Source organism: Myotis nattereri, assembly GCF_964212035.1.
Source record: "Myotis nattereri genome assembly, chromosome: 5".
Taxonomy (NCBI): Eukaryota; Metazoa; Chordata; class Mammalia; order Chiroptera; family Vespertilionidae; genus Myotis; species Myotis nattereri.
In genome coordinates, this window is record NC_138080.1 from 48160828 (window position 1) to 48171235 (window position 10408).

The window sequence follows — 10408 nt, forward strand, 5'->3', positions numbered from 1 at the left end:
TCCTTGCAAGATCTGACCCTGCCATGAATTGGATTGTATCCCTCCACCACTTCCCCAAAAATTCATGTATTGAATCCCTAATCCTCATTGTGATAATATTTGGAAATATGGCCTTTGGGAGATAATTAGGTTCAGATGAGGTCAGGAGGGTGAGGCCCTCATGATGGGATTAGTGCCCTTATAAGATGAGACATCAGAGAGCTTATTCTTTTCCTCTCTGACCTGTGAGGTTACAGAGAGAAGAAAACAGATAAGCCAGGAAGAGAACCCTCACCAGAACTCAACACTGCTGGTATCTGAATCCTGGACTTTCAGCCTCCAAAACTATGAGAAAATAACTTTCTGTTGTTTTAGCCATCTAGTCTATGGCATTTTATTATGGGAGCTCAAACTGACTGATACATATCTCCATTAACTTTCTGAATTATTCTTCTTTTATCTCCTTTACACAGGTCAGAGCCTCATTTTTTCCCCTAAAACTACCAGGTATGACCCTGTGTTAGAATATAGCCCTACGTATACCCTCTGCCCTAAAATATTCTTTTGGAAGGTATTCACTTGTCAAAAAATGTCATCTCTTTCAAGACATTGTTAAAATCACTTTTTCAGCAAAATCAATCCTGCCTGCCCTATTATATACTACAATTACCCAGCACATCACATCTACACCTGCCCTTAGGATTCTCTAATCTTCTTACTCTGCTCTATATTTTCTTGTTGTTGTTTTTTAAATAGAACATATACTCTTCTAACCATAAGGTATTATTTATTGATTATGTTTATTAGTAAATGCCATTATCTGCATACTCAACTTCAAGTTTCATAAGGAAAAGGCTTTTTTTCTTTACTTCTTTTCCCTAAATGAATCCCAAATATATATGAGGGTTTACATTTTGTTCCTTAAAGATTAAACTTTAATGTGTTTTATATTATCTAAGGTACTTTTCCCTCATAATTCAGAACTAGACTATGTGCAGATTTCATAATCTACTTTCCTTCTGAAATAATTATAATAAGTACTTTATCTACTTTTAATCCTCACTACTAACATTAAAACTTTTGTATGTAATTAGCTTCTTTTTAAACTTTTTTTGGTTAATGAATAAAACATAATCTCATTAGTTTATTTTTATTTGGAGTTGAATCTGATGTTCCCAATGTGCCTTGCTTACAACAAAATAGTTCTTGTAAATAACTAGAGTTCTCATTGTCAGCCCCTTTGTAATATATCACAATTCAAGGCACTTGGTCATATATCTGTGATCAAGATTAAAAAAACAAACAAAACCTATGCTTGGTCTTATATTATAGCAACCTTATTTTGCATATCCTATGGGTACAAATCCAGCTGTTTGAGTTTCAAAAGCTACCACTCTCTTTGACCCTCTTCCAATTTAAAAGTAAATTTCATTTCACAAAGACTTGTACTAAAACTTTCTCAATGTCTCTGTTTAAACTCTTCCCATGAAATTGGACTCACGTCTCTGTCTGAGAGTGAATTAGACCCTAGAGAGGACCATTAACACCTTCGGTGCATGTATAATGCTCAAGCAGCACCCAAGTGGCTCAAAAAAGTGATGTGTCTGGTGCCCAATATACGAATTTGACTTAGGGGCCAGGAAGGGAGAGAAAACAGGTTCCTGGGAGATTATCTGATGTAGCTTCCTGCTTCCAGGCAGGCACATGCTGAGGCTATTCAGGACAGATCATCTTCTAATTAGTGTTCTTCAGATCCCATGTTCATTTTTCCTTCTCTTTGAAATTACACAAAGCAGTAGTTATAGTGCCATGCACCTGACACTAACACTAACAGTTCCTGGACTGAATGGTTGGCCTTGGATTATATATTTTTCTTTGCTCCATAGCCACCTTGCAAAAGTTAATGTACTTCATTAACTCTTTAAATTGTAATAAGATTAGTATCCTCCTGGTTTAAATTTCTGTATCAAAGATAAATTAAGATAGGTAACATCGAAGTAGAAACAAGTAGAGAGTTAATCTGGTTTTGCCATTGGAGCCTTCCTACTTTGGACACTTTCTTCCTTTGCTAAATGTTCAAAGTAATACTTACATTTAGTACTTCATTGGATTGTTGTATGGATTAAATAAACCAATGCACCTGTCAGTGCCACACAATCTGCAGAGTACTATTCAATTATAAGGCCGTTAATCATTTCCCCTTCTCTGTCCCTGACAGAATTTTGTTTACATAGCTACTATTATACATTCAGGAAATTGCTTGCTGAATGTTTGTTGGAGAGTACTGAACGTCTCTCTTTTTGTTTCCCAACACCAAGGTTGTCAGCTATGAGAAAGCAGAGGCCTTACTTTATTATGTCCCCTGAGTGGAAACAAATACAGCGCTACAGATGTAATAGTCAATAAATAAGTGTGGAGTAAATTATTGAATAAAATATGTAGATTCCCTTACTGATTATTTGCAATATTAATATACATTACTATACTAAGTTGGAATCAGAAATCAAAGGCATAATGAAAATAGTTCAAGCTCTATATTTCCAGATTTCAATGGTATAAAACTGTGATGTAAAACTATACCAAAAATAAACAAAAGTTTTTTTTTTCAAAAATGTATTTTTATTGATTTCAGAGAGGGAGGAGAGAGAGATAGAAACATCAATGATGAGAGAGAATCATTGATCCACTGCCTCCTGTATGCCCCCCACTGGGGATCGAGCCTGCAACCTGGGCATATTCCCTGACCAGGAATCAAAGCCTCACCTCTCAGTTCATAGGTTGACACTCAACCACTGAACCACACCAGCTGGGCAAATATAAGTTTTAAAGAGTCCAAGCTTTAAAACTATTGGAAAGGAATAATGCATTCCAAAAAAAGCCCATATTATCATTTGTTATTATATCTACTTATAGTATCAGAGTCCAGTATACTTTACTCTAAAGAATGATGAATAGCAGGCTCAAATATCAGGTCAATCATATTCTAGCTGTTTAGTTCTGTGAGACTTTTATGGTTCACAAAGGACAGAGATGCCTACTACTTTAATTGTGAAATGTTACCCTGTTTTGTAACCATCTCAATCCATTGTTTCAAGGCTTCAGGCAAGTCTTCCTTAAACATTGCTTGCATCAGTGGTCATTTAGAGGCAAACAATTCTGCAAAAGTAATGACAGCGTCTGCTGTAGCGAAAAGAAATCCTCTAAGAAGATGCAGTGCCACTTAAAATATTTGGATAAACTCCTATGTTCTTACCATACCTGAGAGAAGCATCTTAAGTCATTATTACTTTACTACAAATAAAAGGGGGGGGGGAGTTAACAGGAATCTTGAAGTGTGGGAATACCCAGAAGCTGACAAAATGATGGGATATAGCAGAGGAATCCCACGCTGAGTTTCTGCTTTCCTCAGGCCATCTCTGATTCCACATTCAACACTAATCAGGACCCTGACAGGAAACAGTTATCTTCCATATATTCTGAGCAAAGGTTGCACTATGGAAAAGGCATGGGAAGGGTTTTGAAATGGCAGGGAGGGACTGCACAGGACTCGAAATCTAGTACCACTAGGGAGCCCCTCACAGGGCTTGGCGTGGCAATGTGGGGGAGCACGGACCAGAGCCTGAGAGAAAGCTGAATGGGAAAGGCTTTCTGACTCAAGCTGTGTCCTTTGATAGAGTAATGCCATCACCCTGTCACCAACTCTTTTGGATCAGGGACCAAAACCAAGGTTCTCTTTCCCAGGGCCATTTGCATCAATCAAACCAGAGTTCGGTAAAGCAGAGCAGAAACTTTATGTTTTGATCAACGAATGGAGAAGGGTGAGCTCATGCTCTGAAAGCACCTTCTCTCGAACTGGGAAGGAGCCTTCAGTATAACAGGCTGCAGCGTGGAGTGATTATATTCTTTTAGGCACACGAAGTTATTCTTATCTCACACTCAGCCCTTTTCCACCCAATCCTTTTTGCACAGGATGCCCCAACGCCATCTACAGTTTAGCACAGGGCACCAGGGTCTTTGCCAGCAGGAATCCTTTCCAGTTCCTGTAAACAAGTATAACTCATGCTATAGTTTAGGTATTGAGAAATGTTAGGGTCTTTTAGATGATAACCCAGTGACAGTTTCAATCAAAGTCAAGCATCAGGCTAGTAACTGTCTTTTGATAGATTTTTCCAGAAGCTCCAATCTCTGTATGTGTCTTAAATATCACAGAGTGATTAAGAAGGCTTATTAATCTCTTCAGAAACAACCTTTTTATGTGAATTGACGTATCCCCAAATTATATCCAGTTAAGGGATATAATTTCAATAAAATTCAAATAACTTCACACCTTGTTATTTCACTTTAAGACAGACTCAGAAGTAATTATTTTTTAAACTTTTTTTCTTTCTTTTATTAAAAATTGATTTCAGAGATGAAGGGAGAGGGAGAGACTGAAACATCAATGATGAGAAAGAATCATTGATTGGCTGCCTACTGCATGCCCCCTACTGGAAACGGAGCCTGCAACTGGGGCATGTGCCCTGACCTGGAATGTAGTTGTGACCTCCTGGTTCATAGGTCAACACTCAATCACTAAGCCATGATGGCCAGGCTTTCCTTTCTATTTGAGTAGCCCATCTTAGTACACCAGGTACCTTCTAAAAATGAGAAATCATATTGCTACTCATACATTATATCATCAATACATTTTATCAGAGTACATGTGGTGAGCGTCAGCATCTGTCATCATAGAATGATAGATTATACTTTTTCATGCTACATTAATATCATTTAAGTAGAATTCACTTTTTGCTAGGACAATGCATTAAAGGTGTACCAATCTTTTCCCAAGTAAATGCAAACTTTTATAATGGAGTGAGAAAAGCTGGCATGAACAAGATCAATAACTGCCTACCATTCTCCTCTGGCTTGCTGACCTTCCCCTTCTGCAGCGTTTAGAAGCTTGGACTTTGAAGCCAGGCCTCCTGCATTCATACTGTACTTCTACCACCTATCAGCTGTGGGACTTCAGTCAAGTTACGTAATCTCTCTGTGTTTCATTTTTCTTAACCAGCAAAGTGAGTATTCATAGTCCCTACTTCACAGAGTTTGCCTGAACATGAAAACAGTTTAAAATACTGAAAGCATGTAATAAAGTACCTAGAAATACAAAGACCGCATGAGCATTTGGTATTGTTATATGTCAATCCTTTGCATATATTACTTCTTTAATTATAAGTCATATTTTGTGAGGTTATTTGAGTGTCAATACTGTTTCAAATGTCCAACTGCTTCCGTCTCTAATAAGACCAGAAGTTTCTACTAAAAATCTAAGCCTAACGGGAAGGCGTCAGCAAGGTTTCAGCACTGGTTAAAATTCCCACGTCACTCCAGCCTTCGGTTGTAATTCTCACTATGAGATTCAGAAACAGAGCTCATGGAAAAGATTTTTAACTTTTTCTTCATCTTTGACTTTTACTCTGAGAGCGCGGAAAGCAAAGAGCCTCCCTGTCTTTTCCTTGCACGAATGCCAATCAGCCCAGGGCAAGAGCCTGGGAAGCAAAGGCATCTACTCTGCGGCTGCGTGGAGAACCCAGCCCCACATCACAGCCCGGCCCGCGGCAGTTTGGAGACGCATACTCTTCGTTAGTGTGTGCTCCCTCCGTGCACCAGGCACCTGTCACCTTTCCTCCACCTGCTTTTCAGGAAACTTCTTCTTCTGAATCTGTTTTGCCTCCTTTTTTCCCCCTTCTCTTTTGATTTGTATCTTGAGGGAGAGTAAGAAGCTCTTCTCTGGTGACAACATGATCAAATTATTTACAGTGGCTCATATGTACCATTATTTGTAAAAATAATAATAATAATAAAAATAAGTATAGGGTGGGAAGTCATATTCCTGTTTAATGATTCTAATGAATAAAATATGGCAATTGCACTTAGATGTTCAGTGATTTAAGTTGCATTGAGGGCAGCGTGCCATACTTGGTAAAAAGGCCATTAGTAACTATGGATAACAGTTCCCAGGTTAGCCTTATGGAATTCCATGCCTCCTCTAACTGTGTTTTAAATTAACATCGATATGTTTGTGTACATGTGTGTCTCTCGACTTACATCCCTTTCCCGGAAGATTTCTGTGATTGAGAATTGCAGTGATTAAAATGGAAGGTGATGGAATCCCTTGGAAAGGAATACATAACAAAGCCCAGAGAATAAAAAGGGAAATTGGCCAAAGCCTATTTTGAAGCCACCGAGAATAGCAGTGGCACAGAGAAAGGAGGTAAAGAGTTTAGAGAGAGGAAAATGCTGTCCCCCCGACTCCCCACCCCAACCCACTGGAAAGCAGTGCTGCAAAACGCAAATGCAAGTGGTCAATTGACAAAGTTTAAAAGTTACCAAACAACAACTTCAAATATTTTTTTTTTGGGGGGGGGGCGGGTTTCTTTGTCCCTCACTGAGCTGGAAACGGCTTATGGACAGTGATAGAATCTCATTCACCTTTGGTTCCTGGTAACAGTATCTGACTCAGAGTCAGCACGCCTTTATTAATTTATTGAACTAAATCCCAAGAAAGTTTCTCAGGTAAGCAGACATCCTGCCATATCAAATAAAGCCCGTCTTAATCTCCGCAAGCCGAGAATGCCAGTGTTGTTACTTCGTTAAATCTCCTGTAAAACGGGTCAGGTTAAGCAATTGCTCCTCTGGTGTGAAGGAACCATAGCATTGACACTAATTTGATTTTTTTCAGCGTTGTCCTTTCTATAATTGCATCACTTAGAGTCTGCACCCAAAATCTGTCTTGTCAGTTTGTTGACACCCAGTACCTGTCAGCCTCTCAGAAGATGGTGGCTCAGTGAGAGGAAGTGCATTGACACCTCCATGATTCAATCAATCGGCTTGCAAAAGCACTGCTTCTAGCAGAGCACAGCTGCCACCTGAGGAGAGAGGCTTGTTTTCTAGTCCCTCTGGCTACAACCTGATTTGATTTGTGTTGGAAAGTATTACTATAAGAACCAACTGAGATGAGGATAAGTTGTGCACCAGAGAGTACAGGCAGACATCAATATCCTATCTAATAAAGAGGGAATATGCTAATTGACTGCCTCACCCTCAAAGATGGCAGAGCCCACAGCCAATAAGGAGGGAATATGCTAAGTGCTGCCCCCTCCCTAAAAGATGGAGGCACCCAGTCCCCTCTGCTTTTCATACTTTAGACAAATTCTTGTACCTCCCTTAATATCACTTCTCTCACAACCCTCTGTGTTATGTGTGTTTCTCTTAGACTTGGACATATTTTTGCTTGGTTTTTATAAAAACCAGGGACAATTCAAAAATACAGTTTCTAAATAACATACCTCAGCACTTTGAGTATAAGAAGTACATTTTCTTATTATCATTTGATTTTTTGCAAACAGTATAATTTTTTTGGATGGTGGTACTAAGTCCAAATATTCATAACTAATGATATATATAGCAAAAAATAGAAACTGCACTAATAATGGAATAAGAGGTTGACTATAGTTGGATAACAATGAAAAGTTTTATGCACAATACATAAGAGTAAGAGAAATCAAAAGCAAGTTATATGATGTTGCATGTTGAGGAAAACATAAATTCATTAAACAATTAATAGAAGTTTAAATATAATTTTTGTTAATTTCAACAATTAATGGTAAACTTTTGACTTGAATTAATCTCAAATCAGAAATACAAATTTTTATTTCAAAATTTACTGATATTTTTGTAGGATATTATATTTTTATTTCATATGTGCATGCTTCTTGAGGCAACGCTAATATATAAAGGATTATATGCTTCTATAAATAACTAAAAGATGATACATATTTAGAATTTAATAATATATGAAAGGGATTAATCTTCCACAAAACAAACATCATGTTTACATAAGCAATTGCATTTAATTTGAGATGGCAAATGTTTAAAAAGACATCATCTATCCAACTGTTCATTATATGTCTATTAGCTTTAATACAATAGAGAATTGGAGATTATTAAATATAAAACACCTGCCCAAATGATGCTACGTTTAATTATCACAGTTTAATAACATTCAAAGCACATATTTTTGCCATAGTTATTTGAGATTCTCAAAAAGTTAAACATATATTCTGTAGAGACTAAATAATAGTGTGAGTTCAATTGAAATAGTACTTTAATCATCTCACACATTTACTGACTGCTTAGTATGTGCCTAGTACATACCAAGCCCTCTCTAGATGTATAAACAAAACAGAAAAACCCCTGTTCTTCTTGGGCTGCATAATGTGCATGTGTTAGATGGGGTTATGCAGACAATAAACAAATGCACAATAAATTACATAGCATATTAGATAGCAATAAAATTGTGAAAATCAATATTAATAAAAGTAGATAAACATATTGACATTTGACCATTCCTGAACTCTAATCCTATGTAATAAAAGTAATATGAAAATTGTCCCCTCAACTGGGAGTTTGACCGGAGTTCAACCAGGGGGCGGGGCCCGCCAACTGCCCAGGGCCCCTCCCCCAGCCAGACCTATTCCCAATTGTCCCTGCCCCCATCGGGGTGGGATGGCTGGACCCCATCAGTGCCCAAGTTCATTCACTGGGCCTCTACTATAAAATAACAAAGGTTAAAACTTTTCTAATTCACCAACTGTAGCTGTAAATTACTGTAAAATAGCTGTGCAGTGCCCACTCAATATCACAGAGAGAGGTACATTTTCTGAGGACTATCACTGGAAAGCAAAGCACTTTTCCATTTACTAATAGGATTATGTGTTGTATTATTTGCAAGCAAACAAAAATATGCTAACATGATCAGGTTAAGATTTGGTCTTCTGGGAAGATGAGAAAAGGTGCAATGCTTTAAGATTGCACAAGAGAATTTATCTAGCATGACTTTCAGAACATGTCTCTGTGTATGAAGTTCCCAGGAGAGGTAAATGTTTGGAAGAAATAGACTTTCAATAGGTGCTGTTTTTGTTCCCATTACCCATTCATATAAAAACAGCTAAACGGTAAATATATGTATGACAAGGGAAATTACAAGCAGACCTTTTTGAGTTCTTAATGTTATAATGTTGGATTGTACATTGCCATCTTACAATAGAGTTGTATTGATTTATGTGATGACATATTGTTCTTAATATTTTTCTCACATTAAAAATTTACATATGTTGTCAGATATGATTGAATGTACAGTTTCATCTATAAAATCTTTTTTTTAATCCTCACCCATGAATATGTTTTTATTGATTTTAGAGAAAGGGTGAAAGAGAATAAGAGAAACATCAGTCTGAGGAGAGAAACTTGGATTGGTTACCTTCCACATGTGCTGGAAAAGGATTGAACCTTCTACCTAGGTATGTGCCCTGACAGGGAATCAAAGCCACAACCTTTTGGCTTATGGGACGACACTCCAATTGAAACCCTGTGAAGAACTTTTTAAAAAAATATATTTTTTACTGACTTCAGAGAGGAAGGGAGAAGGAGAGATAGAAACATCAATGATGAGAGAGAACCATTGATTGGCTGCCTCCTGGTTGGAAATTCAACCAGTATGGGTGCATGGAACTATGCACAACCGACTAAGCCACACTGGCCAGAGCTACTTAAATCTTTCCCTCACCTAAATCTGTTTCTCCTTTCTGGGTTTCTTATTTCTACTAATAATGTTATGTTTGAGACCTTTCCTGTCTGTCTTTTTTTATGATCCATACTTATTTTTCATTTCAAGTATGATTCTTTAACATGCCCATTTTATAATATATACTTTCAATGTAATTGCCTTAAAGATCTCCATTACATTGCTGCAATAGCTTCCCAACTGATACCTTGTCCTCTAATCCCCCATTTCTCCTGTCAAATTTTCATTCCATTAAAAGATAATAAACTTGGTCATTTCCTGGTAGGGGCACATGACTAGGTTACTGGCTCAATCCCCAGTAGGGGGTGTGCAAGAGCCAGCCGATCCATGATGTTCCTCTCTCATCAATGTCTCCATCTCTCTATCCTCTTCCTTCCTCTCTATCTTAAAAAAAAACCAAAACAATAAAAACATATTTTAAAATAATAAATTTTAAAAGTGTTTTCATTGCCATTTCCTTTTCTTTAAAGTTATTGTTGAGTCCCTATTGTCTGGATTATGTCCAAATTGTTTAAATCGGTTTCATTCTTTACTTCCCTCCTTCACTCCCTCCAAAAGCTGTTCAGAACCTACTTTTCTTGCTTTATTTATATTGTCTTCTTTACATAAATATTTACTTCCTCCTGTCACTTTGTTCTAGGACTATACCACATATTATTCCCATTCTTGGTTTTACACTTTTTTCTCATTTAATGACCTTCATTTCTATCACAAAATTATCACCAGATAATTTTATAGGGAAAAAAATCACTTTTTGCTATCACTTTACTCTTTTAAAAAGAGTGCTCATTAAAAATGTAC